Source organism: Seriola aureovittata, chromosome 13, assembly GCF_021018895.1.
Source record: "Seriola aureovittata isolate HTS-2021-v1 ecotype China chromosome 13, ASM2101889v1, whole genome shotgun sequence".
NCBI lineage: Eukaryota > Metazoa > Chordata > Actinopteri > Carangiformes > Carangidae > Seriola > Seriola aureovittata.
The window spans coordinates 22,534,637-22,554,070 of record NC_079376.1 but is presented as its reverse complement, the minus strand read 5'-3'; the positions used below and the strand labels follow the sequence as shown (position 1 = coordinate 22,554,070).

Sequence of the window (19,434 nt, the reverse complement as noted above, 5' to 3'; positions counted from 1 at the left end):
GGGAGTTGTTCCAGCAGCTATACAGATGATCTTGAACTAGATGTCATATATGTGGCCATCGCATCACCCAGTAACCATTGAATAACAATACAACTTATCTTAAAGCCTCGTGCTGCCTTGAACTACTACAGTTACAGTCCTTGTTATAAAATCCAGCCCTATTAAATAAACGCACAGAAGTGGATGTGACAGCAACGCTAATTGCTATCGCTTGCTCACAGCTCCAGCAGTAGCCTGACAACCAAGCGCAAGCAGTACACAAACACTTTTGTGGGAGTATTAGTGTTTCTCTGCCTCTCTGCGTGCGAACATTTGTATGTATGTGTGGGTATGAACTGTAAATGTGAACGTCATTTGTGAGTGCGCACCCCCGTTCCGCTGAGCTGTAAACACTGTACCCTCCACAGCTCCTGGCTAATCATTCCCTTATGAAGGCGTCCTGGCATTCCTTTCAAACAGAGCGGTTTAGATTTGGCCAGGCCGTCATTACAGACTAAGGGAAGATGATGCTTCAGTTAAGTAGCTGCCTCTCAGTGGCTTAGTGGTTGAGGTTAGATAGATTCCATAGAATGATATGCTGCTTTGTGACTGCATGTGTTTGTGTATGTGTATGTGTGTGTGTGTGTGTGTGTGTGTGTGTGTGTGTGTGTGTTGTCCCAGTTCTGTCTGAGGGTGGCCACAGAGGCTTAGTGGTAAAATGCCAAGATGCTCCTTTAACCAAAGAGACGATTAAAGACAAGCTTCTGCTGCTATGCTACCTTACTTATACTGTGAGCACACTGTGTGTGTCATCGCACGTACATGAGATATATACCTACAGTGGAGAATGGAAAATCATGATTGTTCGTTTTTTTACGAAAAACTATCAAAAAAGATGTAGCTACGCATAACACCGCCTTCACTTACGCTCAGTTTCTTTCTGGCTTGGGTGACATCTGTATACACCAAACATACACAGCGATATCGAGCCAGTCTGGGAAAAGGTTGAGCTTTTCAACACCGGTGCGTTTGCAAAGTGACTGAACACTCGAGTCAAAGAAGGAACGATAGTAACAGAGTTGTGTTCTGTTACAGGAGCTGCGGGTGGAGTGGGTCACTCCATGCTGGGACCTGTACATGTAGGTTTGGGTGTATGCGTCCTCTTTTTAAACCATGCCACCACTGGTCTTCAAGCAATAAGAGTTTAGCAGAAGTAGCATACATTGCAAATTACATTTACACACTGTACATTGAAATAATACAGACATGATATTATTTTACCTGACATGATTCTACGTGATAAAATGTTTATGGAAGTGTTGAATGTATTTATAGTTGATAAGATAAAAGAAGAATAAGACATGATATTCTCCAATGATGTTCACAATGTTAGTTGGGTTAAAAATGTTGACTTAGTTAAAATCATAGATTAAAATCACCCATTCAGTTCTGGCGACTCTGATAAAGGCAGCAGTGATGAGATTTTAAATGCCTGCGATTCTCCCTCATCAGTAAAACTTTAATGTAGTTATTGTTTTTCTTTTTTCTGGCCATGCACCTGTGTAAAAACAGGCCGTAAACACAACGTTGTTCACATCCAGCAGACGGAGCAGTAGAAGCATTTGTTTGGAGTTGGGTGTTTGGCCACCTGACAGATTTAATTCCACTAACAGACTCCCCTCACATTAGACATATTCATTTGATTCATTGTTAGTACAAAATATTGATTAGTGCAGCTTTAATGACAAAATATCTACAAGATTTAACAGCAAGTCTGAGCTGCTTTTGACTTACAGTGCTACATTTAGGCCGTGTGTATAATCTGTACGTCTGCATGAGTGTGTGATGCTAAAATATAATAGTATACAGTACAATCTGTGTCCAGAAGCAGCACAAACCAAAGTGCTGAGTGTCTGTGTCGGGCAGTCACCAGCAGTGGAGTCCGTGCTATTTAAGTCTGGGGTTTCAGCAGCTCTCCTGTCTTCCCCTCCAGTGCACAGTTTTCTGGTTTGTAGCCGTGTCCAAGGGAATTCTTTGGGGCTTTGGTTATGTGTTATTCTCTGAGGCTTCTGCCCTCTGTTATGCTTCTCTAGGCCCAGGCATATCAGACTTCAGTCTGCATTCCTGAAATACTGTATATGAATCTCCAGGACTCAAAAGACCAGCAATATTGTGGGATGGATTCAGGGATGAGCAAGAAGTCATGGACAGGGTGACATTTTGCCTTTTTTTTTTTTTTTTAGACCCGTCAGCATGTTTGTTTCTCTGAGAGGCGAGGAAACGTGACATGGACAAGTATATGCTTTTGATTGATTTGTTTAGGAACTTTGTTGCTCTGCGCTGTAAATACATTTCTCTGCAGGGAGAATATTATGAACTCTTTCCATGAATGTAAAATGCAATCCAGACTCGGGAAAGGAGATGGTCATAACATGAAAATGTCCTCTCTCAAGCAACTGTTTGTCATCCTAAAGAAAGATTAAATAAAAATTGAATGCAAAGATAAATGTTTGACCTTGAAGAAATATTTTGTTGGATTCAAGTATTTCAAAGCTACAATATATTAAAAATTCACTTCACATTTTAACACCTGATTCCCTCCGGTATCTTTGCTTTATAATGGCTAACTCAGAATATTCCCTGCTCACGAGGATTATCTTGAGTTATATTTCCTCCTTTGTATAATATTATGTCATCACATAACTAATATTATGTTATCACATAACTGTTTTTGATGGCCTCCTGATAACAGCTTGATAAATACTCATCAAAGTGGTTCTCATACTATTCCTGGCATGTACAACAAATCTGTTTGCCTGGAAAATCTGATACATACCTTTTCCTTTTATGGCAACTCCTGTGATTGGCACTTTCTTTTTTTTTTTTTTGCAGTGTGGAATTTTTAGGCCATCATTGCATAATGGACATTATGACAAGAGTTTTCATTGATTGTGGCCCAAACAATCTCTCTCGTCTCTTACTTTAGACCCTTGGAATTCATCTTGAGCAATCTGTGTAAATAACCACTAAACTCTCTTTATTAGTGGATATTTGTGTAAATTTTTCCGGAAATATCTTTAGGAAAATATGTTTCTCAACTTGCGCTCATGGAAAAAGCTGTAACTCACTCACAATTACGGTTATGAAGGGAATGACCACACACCAGGTTTTGCTGTTTGTCCTATAGCTTTTCATACACTTCAAACAGTGCATGCTTGTCCAGTGACTCTCCGTCCCCACTCTCCCTCCCCTCCCCTCCCCTCCCCTCCTGCCCATTCATTCCATCCACTCCATCACTCCGGCCCAGCTGCATGTGGTCAGGAGCTCGGACAGTGGGCAGGGACAGGGCTGGGCGGTCCTGCCGGCCTGGCGGTACTTGGCGGTGGGGAGAGAAGGTGGATTAGGCCCCTCCCTCCAAGGCCTGGAGCTCTGAATGCAGAGCTAACCACTGTAACTGCACAGTATAAATAGAACAAACTTTGGGTCTGACAGAGCCCACATCTTCACTTCTCAACTGTCAAGCAGACAGGGGAGGCAAGAACATGGAGGACACAGGGTGAACGCATGTATAATGAAAACAAAAGTAAAGCTATTTTGGAATTTCCTCATGAACTTTTGTTCTTGTTGAGTTGCGGGAGAAGAAAGATAGAGAATGGGGGAATGGAGAGAAAATAAATGGATATGAAATGAGAGACAGGGTTGAAAGAGCACTAGAGGAATATTTGTAGCTGGACTGACAAACGTAGTTGCTAAAAGAACTGTAAGGCTTTGGAAACACTGGCAGAATATCTACGGTAAATCCATTTTCTCCACCTTTTTTCCCCGAGCCATGACTCGCCAGAGCCAGCAACTTTCTGTCCAATTTCACTTCCCAACACAAGCCAAAGCCCAGGTGATGGTTCAGCACACACACACACGGCGTTATGTAAGAATTGCGGGAATGCTTTCGTGCTGACTGTAATGGTCTGAGTGGGAATTTGACATGAGAGTCCCTGTAGGTCCGCTGAATTCCTGCTGCCATGGAGGATTCTAGCATCCAAATTCCTCTCCTCCGCAGCGTGGTAGAGTTACAATGAAATACCTTGCAGTGCTGAACTCGACTGCCTTTGAAGTCCTATTCAGGGCTGTGCATTGGGCTTCTGCTGTTACATGCCATTCCTCGCACAATAAGCTGTGTTATGTCACTGTTGCCCACGGCCAACCCCATGACGTGTCGCACCAGACGAGGCCAACCCATCACATCACAAAGGATTTCTGACTGTGTGAAAAAGTGCTGGGAAGTCAGATTGGGTGCATTAAAATATTACATTTTTGTTGTTGACCACTTGGTTACACAAGGCTATAGAAAACGCAAACAGTTTGATGTGTCCCTGCATCATTTAGCATCTGTGGCACAAGCAGAAACAGGGACAGTTCATTGAGGATATTTCCATAGCAACAATGGGAGTGTGTATTGATTACCAGGAATGTGTCACTATCAAGTAGGCCACACTGAAAAAAGATTAGAGCGTGTGTGTATGTGTGTGTGTGAGGATGCTGCTTTATTTAGTTTTTGTCAGTTGCCCAGAGGGTGAAGCTAATTCCATTTCTTCTCTGGCTGTTGTTGGGAATCAATATGTCTGCCAGCATCAGTGTCCATGTAATGGCTTTGCTCTCTTACTCACACACAAACACACACACACACGATCTGTTTGAGCACGAACAAAAGAGATATTAGCTCCACTGCCGTGCAACAGAGACTGAATTAAAGACAAATATAAAGAGACTTTGATGACAGCCAGGAAATAAAAGGGTGCTAGTAAGTTTTCAAAGTTGTGGAAACCAAATGTAGAACTCAGAGGCAGAGTAAAAGTTCAAAACAGTACAAGTTTATTGTAAGATTTGGTTGAAGCAAGATGGCGGAGAGGGGCAGGCGGTGGTGAGGGCAGAAGAGCCAGGGCAGGTAATGAATGAAGTCTGAGCTGGAGCCGGGCACATGAGACAGGCGGCAGCTGAGCGTGGCAGGTAAACCAGGAAGTCCAGGGATGGCAATCTGAAGCACGGACACACACACAGGATTCACCGGGGGAAAACACAACACAGATTACTAAGAAGAATCACTGGGGAAAAACAAGGTGAGTCAGTCATTGCGTTACTGCGCAGAAACGCTGAACAATCTGGCGGAGAGTGAAGTGAAGGGCCGGGGGCTCATGTGCTGCTGCTTCGCAGGTGTAGTAGATGGGCTGATGAGTCACAGGTGCACAGGTGAGTTGGCGGGAGGAGGGAAATCCGGGAGCCACACCCAGGTAGACACACACATCTACACACACACACATAGATAACCATGATAGTAACTTTACACACAAGGCAGAAATACAGCAGAGTGGTATTTTATTGATTCTTAAATTTTGTACTCAGGACAGAGACAGGAGAGGAGAATGAGATGGGGGGGGGCCAGAGGAGGAGGATAAACATACACTGACATGACTTTGCATCCTTTCAACGTTTTAAAGTTTTGCTGAGGGGTAATCAAGCTGCACTTTCTCCTTTTGTCTTTCAGCCTCTGTCAGAAAGAGGAGCAGTGGAGTGGGTGAGGAAATAGATACAATGTGCAGGTATGTGTATGTGTGTCAGTGGGGAGTAGATGAAAAGCAGCAGAGCATGCAGTTTAGTGGACAATAGAGGGGATCTGTGCTGTGTTAGACAGCACAGACAGGTCAACTGTTCAGAACATGTCAGGTGAGGAGGAACAGGAAGCTCTCTTAATTAAGGTGACAGTGTCAGTGGAATTCTGCCTCTGTCTTCTGTGTATTGAAACACACACAATCACCTGCGCTACCTTCCGAATGTCTTTGACTTTATATCAGTATATGTTTAATCTGTCTGTAGATGTTATATGTATCCACCCATCCATCCATTTTCTTCCACTTATCCAGACAGCAGGTGAAGCGCCGTATTCCAGATGTCCCTCTCCCCAGTAATGTTTTCCAGCTCCTCCTGGGGGGGGGGGGGGATCCCAAGACGTTCCTAGGCCAGATGGGATATGTAATCCCTCCAGCGAGGTTGTGAGTCTATTCTGGGGTCTCCTCCCATTTTGGCATGCCCAGAAAACCTCCAAAGGAACCCACGAGGCATCCTAATCAGGATCCCAAACCACCTCCTTTCAACCAGAAGGAGCAGCGGCTCTACTCTAAGCTCCCTCCAGATGTCCGAACTCCTCATCTCATCTCTAAGGCTAACCCCGGACACCTCATCCCTCCCTACCAGGGAGGAGATGTTCCACATCCCTGGAACCAGTCTGCTATGCAAGGAGTCAGCACACCTAGGTCCCCACCTTTGCCTGCTGCCCATCTTGCAAACCACCCGACCCAGCAGTGTCTCTTTTCAGGGCGAGGTGCTGCAGCTCAGTCAATGCCTTTCCATTAGGGCTTTGTCAATAGCTCTTAGACTTGCCCCTCCCCCTGGGGCCAGAAACCTGCTCCATCACGCTGCTGTAGGTAAAAAAAAAAAAAAGCTCCACAGGAAACCTTTTAGGTAACACATTAGCACTCATATGGTGCAGGATATATATATGAAGTACATGTGCACTGTATGCATATACCATATTTTTAATCCATTATTCATACTTACATTCTCTTACTAAAGTGGTGGGTGTTTTCTATTTTTCTGAGAGTGGTTGGGGTGTTATGGTGGTGGTGGGAAGGCCTTTGACTTCAGTATTTCTTGACTACGACCGTGGCCAAAACATGTACATGTTTTTAGTTTCACTAAGAACCAAGCTCTTGCTCAAACTCAAACGGCATGTGCACCCTGAAGCTGCCCATACAACCCTAATCTGATCTGCTGGGAGGGAAGGGCAGGTGCTATTCTTTCACTTTCCCTGCCCAAATTTTGCCTTTCTAGCTCCTCCAGCCAGTGTGTGCCTTTAAAGTGGTGGTCTTTAACCTGGGTTATTACTTTTGCATTAAGGGGTTTCAGCACACCTGTGGCAAGCTAAGCCACGCTGTAGCTGCTGTACGCCTCTCAAAAATAATAACATAGGTGGAACTGACATTCTCTTACTAAAGTGGTGGGTTATTTGTATTTTTCTGAGAGTGGTTGGGGTGTCATGGTGGTGGTGGGAAGGCCTTTGACCTCAGTATTTCTTGACTACGACCGTGGCCAAAACATGTCGATGTTTTTAGTAGTGTCAGGTGTCACCAAGTAAAAGCTTGTGAAACATTTTGTCTGGAGTGACTTGGATTGCTTTTGGTTTTGGTTTGAATTGTGGTGTTATCTGATAAACACTCAGAGATGACTCAGAATAGCAAAATAAGGCTGTGACTACCTTTTTATGTCAGTTTGCCCTCACACCATAAAATGTGGCATTTTAACAGATTCCATCCTTCATCCTAGAGTGATCTACTGCAGCTGTATATCCCTGTGCTCTTATTCTTTTAATGATATCCTGAGCAATCCTCATTAGCAAACTGAATGTGAATAAAGATGCTCAGGAATATTCTGCTTCAGACACAGATTTGTCCTTCGGATTGCATGAAGTCATTCCTCTCACAGCAGCTCCCTTCCATTTTTCATCATCACTCGCATGGTTGAATGGACACACTTACCAGAGTCATTTTCCCCCATTTGCATTGAGCGTCTCACTCATTTATTCAGCTGGCTTGTTACGCAGGCAATCTGAGGTAAGTGCCCTGGGTCAAGGGCACCAAGGCATTTCATCCCAGGATGTAAATGTGACAAGCAATCCTACATCTGGAGAGCCCTCGCATCATGCAGTTGCAAACCTGTAGTGTGAATGGAAATGCTCCTTTACTTTGATCCAGAAAAATATAAGATAAAATACGGTGCCGCCGAAATGCGAAGGTCTGGCGCTTAGCAACAATGACAACATGTCTTCAGTCTAGTCGCTGTGACGCCTCTGAAGGACGCGGACCCTTAATTAGGACACAGCTTTTAAGTCCCTACGCTTCCCATATTGCGATTCGTAGACCCTCCTTGGTTGGCCCTTCGACCCCCCCCTGTTTGTAACACAGCTTTTCTCTTACAAGTTAAAGTCTCTTCGCCCAATTTGAGATAAACCTGACGACATCATCAGTTATTTTCTCAGGCTTTGAAAAAACAAAACAAAAAAAAAACCTCCCTTCAGAGCCACATAACTTCATGACATTGAACTGATCTTTGTGTGGAGCTGCATGGATCATGTGTTCCAGGTTTCACAGTACACAAAAGCATGTGTGCATCTGCGTGTATGCGCGCACTAAATGGACATGTGTGAATTCAGTTAGCACCATTTCTCTTCTCGCAGACACCCCTGAGATCCTGAGGTGTTGACTGGACGTTTTCACATCTGCAGCTCTGTCAGCTGCCTACAAACAACCTGGCTCCTGTCTGAGAGACACTCAGTGTTACAGTCCTCCTGTAACCGAATCTGTTAGTCTTGGCTTTCTGTGTCAGACATGAGAAGCGATATAAAGGCGATGTAGCTTCAAATTGTTGAAATGGTTTGATGCGTGCTTGGTTTGTCTGCCTGGACTCTCCAGCAGTCTCAGAAGTGAGCCTTTCTCTTAACAAGATTTTGAAATCCAGCATTCCTCATGTCTTAGAAATGTAAAAAAAAAAAAAAAATTCCAAATGTAGTTGAGCAGTGATTTTGTCTGTGTCTGTTTCCCACTAGTCTCTCTGAGGTCAGTGTAAAACCTGGACAGATATCCCCACTCACTGGAAAAATACTTATTTGTGGTTCCATCTCTAAAGACGCTGTTCACTGTGGGTTAATTATATAATGTTATATGTCATACAGTTTGTCCCTGGATGTTTGTCCCTCCAAACAACAAGTCTGAACTGACTCCTGGCACCATATAGTGTGTGTGTGTGTGTGTGTGTGCGCGCACATTTCGCCGACTCTAATTCACCGGCTGAGTTTTGGGGGTCAGGCTAAACCACTCAGGTTAAAGTTACTGACTGAGTATCATTATCTGACAAAACCTAACTCCCCTATGATATACTATCTGCTCTGGATTATAGATTTGACCTCCCCCCAGTTTTGCCAAATTGAAGAGATTAATCGAGGCCTCCTTCTTGGTTTTCTCCCAGGGGCTGAATCACTGGCTTCTTCTGGATAATGTCATCGTGGCTTTGACAGGCCAAGCCGCCATGCTACTGAACAGCTCCACTCTGTCTGTCTACTCATGAAAGACACACACACACAGATGCACGCCTACACATACGCCATCTTAAAACTTTGACACTCACAGTAGCTGACATAATTATATCTGCCAAGAAAGTGAAACCACCTGATGACGAATGCTGAAACTGTAAATTATCTTTAAATGTTAGAAGTCAGATAATGGAGAATATAATCTGTACGAATGGAAGACTTGAAATCAGCATCCTTAACCACTGCACTGTTCTGTTTGACACTGTTAAACATGTAATGTTAAGAGCTTTGGAAACTGTTATGGACTAATAACAGGAAGGTATTTAAGGAATGCCAAACAATACAGGTAGCAGCTGTGTTTCTACTTTCTTTTTGTCGCCAAATAAACACAACGTTGGCGCAGGCAGCATCTAATACTAACATCTAAAATCTGTTTCCAGTAACACTTTACTTTTTTTCCCCAACTGCTGCTTTAATGAGATGAAAAGCATGCAAGTAAGTATTGCTCTCTGCACCTTTTTTAATTTTCTGCTCGGACTGCTGAACGTGCTCTCGATTTTATGGAGACCAAAAAATGCAAACGTGTGCTCGTCAAATAATACGGCATCTTTATCATCAACCTGCGAAAATTGAAGACTCTCTTTGAGCCAAGCGCCTTATTTAAAGGGTGACTCCAGTCATTTAGTACTGCACTTCCATAAGACTGGAGAACTCATCATTTATATGTGTAAATACAATTTGAGAGAGACTCCAACCTAACTAGATATGACCCATAGGAGTTTACCAAGTATGTACAAAAACCTTAGGTAAGCAATTGTGCTTTGGGTTAAAATAATATACTTTCTTCAGGTCCAAGGAGCTTTGTCATCAGTATTATTCATGTGGTTAAGGTTGTGGAGTGGTCATGGGTAAAAGACACAACGTTCACTGTCCGTTTCACACAGGAATCGACCCATCCGTCCACCCAAACTCCCTCCTTCTAATGAGAAAACTTCCATCATTATATCACTTCCTCCTTTACTCCTGTTATAATTACTAGAGGTCGCTGAAAACAAACATAACTATGGTTGTTAAAGGGATAGTTTGAGCTATTTGACTTGGGGCTGCTTGAGGTCGTCATGCGTGGTCGGTGTGTTTCCTGCAGTAGATTCAGATCAGCGATGTGCCAGTTAGGAGAGACGGCAGGAAACACCAGAATGCTAATGCTATGTGTTCAAAGACGCCCTCCGAAACAATCCAATATCCGTTGAGATGAACGCTTCAAGTAGTATACTTTCAGCACTTTCCTTTCATACTACATTTCTCTCATCCGCTGAACTACTGTATTCCTACACACAAGTGCATCTACAGGAAAGACACTTAGTCTCCTACATTTCCCACAGCGCAACAAAAGCTTCCGCAGAAGAGGTCATAGATGTTAGGGTGGCTCAGGAGGTAGAGCAGGTCGTCCTCCAGTCTGCATGTTGGGCAAGATACTGAACCGCAAATTGCCTCTGATGGCTGCTCCATCAGTGTATGGATGTGATGTATGGATGCATGCGTGAATGGAATGAATGTGGCTCGAAGTGTAAAGCGCTTTCAGTGGTCAATGAGACTAGAAAAGTGCAGTGCAGTCCATTTACAACTGTTTTCACGGGCTGTGTACCGGTCCTCACGACAAGCAAAGGGCGTAAAAGTGTTGGAATGACCCTTTAATCTATTCTGTTAAAAGATTTCTGTTGCCAATTTAAGTTGTTGTGACTTGTCGTCAGAGTAAATTTATGCAGTCGTCATCTTCATCTGTTGACAGAAGGCAATGCTCCGGTTATGCCTTGGTGACCTGCCAGGCCCTGATCGTATTCTTTCACGGCCTGAACACGTCTTCCTGACAGACGTCAGTCAGAGTTACAGTCAGCCAGGCTCAGTCCTCACAGTGTGAATGATTTTGCATTGAGTTCAGTTCAGGCCACCGCCAGATCCCCTTCTGCAACACTCAGTCCTGTTTACTGACCTTTCGCAAAAAACAATTTCTTGCCGAGGAATTATATCACACACACTCACGCCCACGACATCACAGCAGGGTTTGTTTCATTCTCAAACATGTGGAATTAGTATTGATGTCCATGTTTGAGCCCAGGTCAAAGTGAATGCCTAGAATTTGCAATTAATGAAGGATTACGGGCGGCGAGGAGATCAAAACACAGCCAGTCATACTGTTTCTTCATATTTCAGAGGATTAAATGCTGAGCAGCTGGGGCAGCGGGACCTTCGCTTTATGTTTGGGAAACTTTACTGGACCTCATTTCAGACGCAAACAGGAAAGCTGTGGTGTGATTCTGTGATTCTTTGTGGTGATTACTCAACAAACAGGTTATGATATTATTTTTCAAAAAAATGTATTGCACAACTTCAGCTGCACTCCAGGGAGCGATTACCTGCACTGGAGCAACATGTTATTGGGCTGCTTGATTATTTATCGGTAGCAATGACAACATGAACAAGATCATTCTTTATTAATGAAGTGAAATAGGGCTTGTGTGATTTTGATTGTGCTCACACACACACACACACACACACACACACACACACACACACACTTGGGAGGGGGTGAGTGCGGTAGCTTTAAGAGGGGAGGCGTGGTGCTTGCTGTTTTGACCGACATGTCAGTTCCTTCACTCTCCACTATCATTCAGCTGAATGAACAGGCTCGTACAGTCATCACAGAGCAGCGGCTCTCTGTTTATTCAGCCCTCACTGACACTGATTTCTTTTTTTCTTCCTCTTTTCTTTTCTTTTTTTTTTCTTTTGCTCATATTTGCCTGCTGACAGCGACAAGGGATTATTACTAACGCGCACTGACTGTTTCTCCGCAGCGAGGCTGGAAGGTAAGTTGACAGTTTCTTTGCGGATCAATCTGAAGTGAGCGGCACCTTGTGATGGTGCTCACCCGGTTTTCCCTTCAGCAGCAGCGGCGCCGGCAGCAGCAGCAGCAGCCATGGATGCACAGGGAGCCATCGGCTGCTGCACATTATCAGATTGAAGTGTAGATACTGGGAAATTGGCGTGATGGGAGGACTGGTAGTGTCAGCCGCGTTGGATCATTTTCCATTTTAAAATAAGATACAAGCACCGCTCCTGTGGTGAAAGACGAAAACGTGATTTATCTGGCTGCTGGTTTTTTTTTTTTTTCCCTCAACATGCCAATTTAGACCCAACACCTGATTTGAAGCCTGACAGTCAGATGACTGCATTTATATTAAAGGGGAAAATGATTAATGACTTAATATCGCCTGTTTCCCTTCAAATACAACATGTTATTGACCGCCATTAGATGCACATTCGCTCATTTATATGCAGCTTGCGCATGTCAGCGTGCCTCCATCTGTCAGGCTGCCTTTGCAGATTAGATGACAATAATGTCAGGTTATCATTTATCAGTGTAATTGCACCAATGTGTTTATCTAATGATGGGACTGCGGTCACATGGTGCGCAATGCATTTGACCTCGGCTTTGGGCGGCTGCACTTTCACTGGGCTGAAAGGAAAGGCGTGAGTTGCTGTGAGCGTCCAAAGAGGGCGCTGCGTCACCTTCACTGCTCTGTCATGCTGCTGCTGCTGCTGCTGCTGCAAAAAAAAAAAAAGTAAGAAGGGAAGTCTATTCATATCCAGGCAAGCTGTGCTGTCTTACCATGAAGTTTTGTGCAAATCAAGTGAAAGATTTTTTCTGTCTTGGTGAGCTACTCCTGAATTTTCTCCAGAAAAAAATACAAAGCATAATATTTCGACTCAGGGAAATTTGATTTACACTGGATTTATATATCTTAAAAATATATAAGAATAAATAAATGATTCAATAAATGAATAAATAAATAAATGTGACTGTTAAGCTCAGTATCAGAATAAATAACTTGTCACAATTGAAGCTTCCTTCAGAAATTCCTCTTCTCCTGATCTAAATTTGGCCCGAGCAGCTTTTCAGGTTGTGTTTTACATGCAGACATCAGCTCGTAACAGAAAACACATGTTTTTGTCTAAATATCAGAGAAGAATCTGGACAGTGCCGTTTGGTGCCGGCTGAGATTTTATACTCAGAGTCTCACACCGGTTTCTAAATTGTTTTGTTCCAAATAAAAAACACAATATTCTGCATTTCTATTAAAAATCAGGAGAATTAAGGTAAATGCTTGCACTCTTGAGGGCATCCATACCTCTTAAAACCCACGCTGCCAGTCAGTTTATGGGATGGGAAGGCATCAAGAGCTATTTAATCTAACTGAACATCTGGCAGTGATGCAGCGCTGGGTCCTCTTGGCCAGTTGTTGAGGCTTTACAAGCACAGCACCATGCTAAGCACAAAATCATCCCCTCCTCCTCACCCACACAGCTTTGCTTAAGGAGTACTTAGCATCTGCTACATTCCTCCTACTGGATCAAGACTGCGCTGCCTTGGGAGCATCAAGTAAAGCCACAGTGATTCTTAACTGTTTGGCCACAGTTTAGAGAAATAAGAAAAAGAGGCAAAAAATAAATAAAACTGATGATTATGGGTGAAAGGATTGGAGTGGATTATGACATAGAAATGACATTTTAATCATGCTAACCCATTGGGAGTAAGTGGTTTGCAGGATTTGTCCATGTAAGGCTGCTGGAGGAATTTTTAACAATGTGTAATGCACATACTTTACATGCATCAATAGGCTGCCCAGTGAACCCCAGACTTGTGTTAATGGATGTCAGCGATGGATGGATTTATTGAAAAGCCCTGCACTATAGCCGGCTGTATATCTCTAAGCAGAGCTGAAGTCCACTGAGCTTTTAATACGCTTTAAGCTTTTTCACAGACTCAGCTTCAAGCATGTAAAATCATAAATATAAAACAGGGATATTTGTCTGTTTACTCTCAAGTCTGACCAGAGCAGCTGTTCCAGCAATTTGGCCAGAGTATTTTTAGGTCCACTGTTTCGATTATAGTGCATAATCCAGCTACCTGTGTGTTTTTCAGAGGGGAGCGAGGGAAGAAAAATAGGTTTGATATCCAAAAGTAACAAGGCCACTGGGCTGAGGTGTTCTGCTCCTGGCTGCGTCCCTGCTGACTGAGCGGAAGGTACAGGACGTTTGCTCGTGTGCGTGTTGTGTGTGTGTGTGTGTGTGTGTGTGTGTGTGTGTGTGTGTGTCTGTGGGCGGAAAGATGACTGGAAGCCTTGCTCAGCTCAGGGTGGCTGCGTGTGTGTGTGTGTGTGTGTGTGTGTGTGTGTGTGTTACCAGGTATCAGAGTGGCCACACGTGGTTTGGTGTATGTGCCCAGTCCACGCTCCTCTGCCATGGGGAGGGAGTGCCAGCAGGGGAAAGACAGGGCCATTGTTCCCGACCAGCCACTGAGGTGGAGGTTTACTCACTTCCACCACGGCCAGATGTTTTGGTTGGCAATTGCTCCTGCCTGCTGGGGCCGTAAGGTGAGAATCTGGAGTGACGGGCAGGATGAGGCAGGAGCTGAGGTGGTGATGGAGGCATGTGCCTGCTGCAGGGAGGCTGCGTCCTTTGTTGTAAATGCATATCTGCAGCCAATCCACTGAGTCCTTGTATGAGTTGAGGCAAACTGAATTTACATAGCAAGTGGTAGGAGGCGCCTCGGCGGCTCACCTGGTAGAGTGCGTACCGCGTGGGTTTAGTCCTCACCGCAGCGGCCATAGGTTGGAGTCCGACCTGCAGCTCTTTGCTGCATGTCATCCCCTCTCTCTCTCCCTGACTTTCCTGTCTCTCTCTCTCTCTCTCTCTCTCTCTCTCTCACTGCTCCTATCAAAATACAGGCAAAAATGCCAACAAAAAACAAACATAGTAAGTGGTTGAAATGTGACTTTTAATAAAACAATATGCAATAATAGATACTGATCATCACTTGCACCCTCACAGTTCACCTAATAACATTCCAAGTCAATGGCTTTGTCCCAGTCTCGCCTAATAAAACGTGCTCAGTTTGCCAGCTGCTGGCTCTTCTTCTTCTGCTTCTTCTTCTTCTTCTTCTTCCTAACTCTTAACTCATCACTAACACAGTGATGGCTGCAGCACATGCACACTCCCCTCCTGGCAGCAGCCCACTCCCCTCTCTCTCTCTCTCTCTCTCTCTCTCTCTCTCTCTCTCTCTCTCTCTCTCTCTCTCTCTCTGTGCGGTGCAGCATGCTGGCTTACTGTATCTGTGCAGAGTTTCTGGCGCAGAGCGAAGGCGTCTGGGAGTAATTAGCTGTGAGGGTTTAATCGTATACCAGACGCAGTGTTGCCTCAGACCTCAGTCACAAGTGGTCATCCCACCTCTCGCTCTTTACCAGCACTTTCGTTTATGAGTGCATGTTGAAAAAAAAAAAAAAAATTGTGTGGTTTAAAGATTTGTTATTGCAGCAGGAGGCAACCCTATTTTTACGCCGTGAATTACACTTGCATAGCGTGCGTGTGCAGTGCCAAATCTCTGAAGAGAAGGGTGCTTCTTGAAATGGGCCTCGTGTAATGTAACATGAAGAGAGCATTTACTGCTAGCTGTCAGACTCTGAAATCTACAATGAGGCACAAATTGTACATGTGCACAGTGGCTGCACACTAAAGCTCAGCCATTCTGAAAGAACCAGGATCATAAAACGGTTTTATACATTTATATAACTTGTATCACTTTTTGGTAGATTAGACAAGAAAATGGGAAGGTTTAAGTTTTGTATGCTGCAGTAGATAAATCTCACCTTATGTTCCCTTCAGCCTCATTGTGTCTGTAAGATTCCTGGAGAGTCTGATGTGGTTGATTTTATAGGGATGCCAGATTACATACCGGAGGTTCAGGTAGAATATATCCTAAAAACTTTATTCTTCTTCGTCTAAAGATAAAAAATATAGGTGATGACAGATTCTTCAGCTTTTCTTTTACTTCAAGCGATGGCCTCAGGGTCAGCTTTTGTAGCACTAGTGCTGGCCACAGGGGAGCCGTGTCCGGGGCTTGCGACAGGCTCTGGTCTGTTTCTCCCATACAGGAAGCGAGGCTGCTCCCTGCTGTGACGACCCTGAGTTGGAGAGGAGCTGCAGCGTGGCAGGAATGCCCCTGTATGCTAGAAATCAATTGCATCAGATCAACACGGGCTTCGCCCAACTGTGAAGCAGTCCATGACATGATCTTGATGAACATGTGCTGACACCTCATCCCAGTAATCTGAGTATCTCAAAGGTTTACCTACTTTCGGTTCTTCGCATCACTCTCGCATCTTACACTGAGTGTGAACACTCCTTAAGCAAAGCAGTAGCAGGTTTGGTGCTCAGTGTGTGTTTGTGTGTGTGTGTGTGTGTGTGTGTGTGGTGTGTGTGTGTGTGTGTCTGCACACCTGTTGTTTTGGAAGCACTATAATCACTTTAACATGCGTAAAGCAGAGGGAAATAGACTTGGAGTGTAAATGAAGCTTCCGGCAGTGATTACAGGTGTAAACTGTGAGTAAAATGTGACTTGTTCTGTGTAGACGTCTGCATTGATTAAAATGGAGACCCGTCTGCAGCGTCAGTCACAAGCGTGAGACGAACGACTGAAAAACGCAGCTGAAACACTCTCTCGTGTACACACGCCGTCAGTCCTGTGATTGTGCTGCAACTGTGAATCTATTTGCTCTAATTGACTGGAAAAACCAACATCAGTGGGTCAATGTGTCATACCTCTGCCTTAAAGGAGGAAACTTCCTCTTTTCCAATGGGATCTATTAAACACAACAGTGCAGGACACTTTGCATTCTTCCACCACCCCTCCAGTTTCCTCCTCCTCAATCTGTCCCCATAGTCTAATTTCCTCTCAGTCTCACCACACACACACACACACACACACACACACACCCCCACTCACTCAGTCACTCACTCAAAAAATGCATGTTATGCAATCATGTGGTTAATTAAAATCAAATAAACCCCTGATACTTTATTATAGAATAGACACCTCCAGTTTGGTTCTGGCAGTTCTGCACAGTGTATCATTGTTAGCTGGGCTTTGTACACTCATGCCAGTGTAGTGTTGTTGGAAACAGTAGCTCGGTGCCTTGACTACCTGATTACATTGCCTGTTTCCATCGCTGGTGTAAATTAAGGGGCAATTTAAGACTCCACTTCACCATGCATTGTCCTGATTCTATGGGGGGGGGGCTTGCATTGCCACAGTAAAGGTGGTATTTTGCATTAAGTGTGCATGACGGCTGGGTGATTGGCTTTTCAATCATATCAGGGGTGAACACACAGGGAGCTGATACTCACATAAGATTATGTCTTTAATGGGAATGATTTAGCATGGGGGGGGGGGGTTAATGGAGGTTGAGAGTATCCTAATATGTCTTCACTTCTTGACAGCCTTCCTTACCTCTCCCTGCTCCTTCCCAATCTTGGTCCCCTTTACCCTCTACCCTCCTTCACCCCTGCAGACATCTAACTCAATGCAACGGTTGTTTCTGTCCCCTGTCTCCATGTAGTCACAGGCAATTAGCTCCCGTCAAAATATGCTGCAGGATGGAGGGTTGAGACTCGGGCAAACCCAAACCCCTCACTCTCGGAACTCGGGACCTGTGCGCGTGCTACCTCGCTGAGCACAAAGCAGCTCTTTCACTTGGGATCTGGAGCGCATATGGAATCGTTTATCAAATCTTCAGTGCGTCAGTCCCCTGTATTCTCTCGGCTGCGTGTCCCCCCCCCCCCCCCCCCCCCAATCTCCGCATCTCACATTCACTTTGCCTGGAGATGTTCCTCCATTGAGCCTTTCTTCACGGTACTACTCAAACCACCAATCAATACACCTTGAGGTCTACTCATTTTATTACCCTTAAAAATAAATGTCTTTCATTGTCTTAGATGTTCTGGTTGGACCTTGTGACTTGTTCATGCCACCAAGCTGACATCCTAGACTCATCCATGTGGGTAGATCATTTCAAACTGATGCCTGTATTCACCTGGCTAGTTGCGTTTACAGTTAATTTTACTGATACTTTCACCACGGGACAGTTAGCATTCATTTCAGTTGCTGCTGCTTGTGAAACAATTTCAGTGAAGGTTATGCGACCTTAATGCAAGGGCTGAATTTACTTGAGTTTTCTTGCCTTTCCGTGAATGAATTAGTGTCCACACAAATTACAGGAACGCTATTTTAACAGTAACACAATGCCAGCGTGACATCATCTCCAAGGATTGGCCTCTAAACTGCACAGCTGGGTGTAGATAACGCAGCAGCTTGGATGTTTATTTTTTCCCCTTCTGCATTCCAGCTTCTTATTTATAATGGCTATGATATCCAGCTCCGGGGGTTACTTCTATAAAAGGAAGTTTGAAGACTTTTGCCGAGCCACTCGAAAAGGAGGCTCGCATGCCACATTTTCTCAAGATGTAACCTTTAGATTTCCAGTAGAAGGACATCAATCACACGGCGAAAGATTGTGTGAGTTTGGCTTGGGTCAAAGACAGTCGGATACATGATTGAATACCTGACTGCAGAATCCAAACAGAAAGCCATCAGCTGTTGGTTGCTGCCTTTGTATCAACCAGGTGTATCCTCAAATGATTGAGGGTCCAAGTGCTTGAATTTTTTTGTTCTTCTCTCTAAATAGTCGCTGCTGCAGGGAGGAATTGCGAAAAGAAGCTGATCTGTTGAGAATAGACTCCACACATAGTTAACTGTGGTCAAAGGTGACCTTTGACCCGTGACCTTATTCAGCTGCCTGGCCGGCCCTCCAGGAAATAGATTATGTTTACAAAGAGCTTGTCATTGTGTGCTTTAGATTTAATTATCTTGACATGTTGGGCTGGGTAGATAATGGCATTCAATATCTAAGTCGACATTCATGTGGCTTTGTTTTGACAAAGTTCACCCAGTTCCTCTTTGAGCATTTCCTTTGCCTGCGAACTGAGTAGAATTGGTCCCCACTGCCACACTGATGACAAATCACTTGGCTCGGATTGTCAGCCCTTGAGTTTTTATCTTGCATTGTTGGTTTCCCAGGATCAAATCCTCCATAAATTAGCCTAAACTCCCCAACACTAACAATCCAGATGTCCTCAGTGGCCTGACACCCCGTTTAATGCCTGACAGATGGGATTTGTAGCGGTGGACTCTGCTGAAAACAGATTACCTTAATGAGGTCATTTACCAATGAACTGTGTGGCTCTGGCCGAATGATGTGGTGGAGGCCCCTAGCAGCCTTCTGGGTTTCTAAAATGTACTTAAGGTTACCTTCAGGTTAAACATGCTTGGAAGAATGTTGAGTCCTCCCTTGGACCACTCCACAGAACAGTGTTTGTCTATAGAGTGCGTTCACCGTGAGTGGCCTCTTCACCAGAGATATGGTATA

At 44.3% G+C, this 19,434-nt stretch overlaps 1 protein-coding gene across 2 annotated transcripts in view; it reads left to right on the top strand.

Annotated features, from left to right (window-relative positions):
• The first annotated feature begins 11,764 nt into the window (after window positions 1-11,764).
• daam2 (dishevelled associated activator of morphogenesis 2) overlaps window positions 11,765-19,434 on the top strand; it is a 98,749-nt gene continuing 91,079 nt past the window's right edge. Inside the window, exon 1 of one of the 2 annotated variants that reach the window (XM_056392808.1) lies at window positions 11,765-11,979. The gene's annotated coding sequence lies outside the window, so the exon portion shown is untranslated. Of the gene's footprint in view, window positions 11,980-14,067; window positions 14,199-19,434 lie in introns of those variants that run through there. The other variant, XM_056392809.1, reaches the window with a different exon arrangement.